This window comes from Mustela erminea, chromosome 4 (genome assembly GCF_009829155.1).
Source record: "Mustela erminea isolate mMusErm1 chromosome 4, mMusErm1.Pri, whole genome shotgun sequence".
NCBI lineage: Eukaryota > Metazoa > Chordata > Mammalia > Carnivora > Mustelidae > Mustela > Mustela erminea.
The window spans coordinates 29,205,010-29,206,303 of record NC_045617.1 but is presented as its reverse complement, the minus strand read 5'-3'; the positions used below and the strand labels follow the sequence as shown (position 1 = coordinate 29,206,303).

Here is a 1,294-nt window from a genome sequence, read left to right as displayed (position 1 = left end):
GGGTTTGGGAGAAGGGGGTGGGATTATGGATATTGAGGAGGGTATGTGCTTAGGTGAGTGCTGTGAAGTGTGTAAACCTGGTGATTCACAGACCTGTACCCCTGGGGATAAAAATATATGTTTATAAAAAATAAAAAATTAATTAAAAAAAAAAAAAGAAAAATACGGCTTTAAGAAATCTTGTCATTTTAGAGCTAAATTTTAATATAATGGGTAAGACTGAGGTTTTACACTTTAAACAAATAAAACCTAAAAATTACTAACTGGTTCAAAGTAGTTTTATGAAAAAACTAATCTGTCACAAAAACTTGAAATTGAGTGCGCAGGTTCCACCATTTTTGAGCAAAGTGCACAAAGGTTCCAAGGGGCACTGGGCAGGAGAGGGCCCCAGACAGTTAAACAGTAGACATTTTCTTTTCCTCCTCTTGATGAGAGTGGAGCAGAGAACTCCTCTAACACCTTCATCACTGTGTTGAGCCCTCCCTGTGTGATAAGGGAGCGATCCAGGCATTTTAAAGCACCAACTTTCTTACCATGGCCAAACCCTGCGTCGAGGTGATGGGAGTCAGATTCTTCTCCTTCAGTTTCTTGATTGAAGCTTCATTCTCCCTGAGACCAAGTTTAGTCGCCACTAACATGATGAGGGTTTTGGGATATTGGTGTCCTACTTCAGGGTACCACTTTGCTCCAGTGTTTTCAAACGGTGCAGGACTCACAAGAGAAAAGCAAATTAAGAATACATCTATTTGCGAATGGGACAGGCTATGAAATATGTTACTCTTCTTGTCCAGCTGTATCCCCCAAACCCAGATTGACCAGTTTCCCATCTGGCACAACATTGGCAGAGTAGTCGTCAAACACAGTGGGGATATATTCTCAAGGAAATTCATGGTTGTGTAACTGATCAATAGGCAGGTTTTACCTACATTTCTGTCTCCCACCACTACACACTCAATGGCCTGCATGGCGCAGGGTGGGAGCTGCTGTCCTGGCCGCCTCGCCCTCCGCTGAGCTGAAGCCAGAGCCCAATCTAATTAGCAATATTTCAGTGTTTCTTATATTAATTCTCTTTATATAACGCAAAAGAATACAGTGGTTAAATCTACATCTATTGAGCTCATCGTGAATAGTATTTTGGTCATATATTTTTCTAACCAATCTGGAAAAATATCCGAAAATGAATTTTAAGTGATTTCAAAATCACTGTTAATATTTCCTCAGTTACTTTCTATGTTTCATCTGAGTAAGGTTTAAAGACATAGAAAGAATTCTGAAATTGATTACTCAATGTATC

At 39.7% G+C, this 1,294-nt stretch overlaps 1 pseudogene; it reads right to left on the bottom strand.

Moving 5' to 3' along the window:
• Positions 1-298: 298 nt before the first annotated feature.
• Positions 299-965, bottom strand: LOC116589308 (annotated as a pseudogene).
• Between the last annotated feature and the right edge of the window lie 329 nt (positions 966-1,294).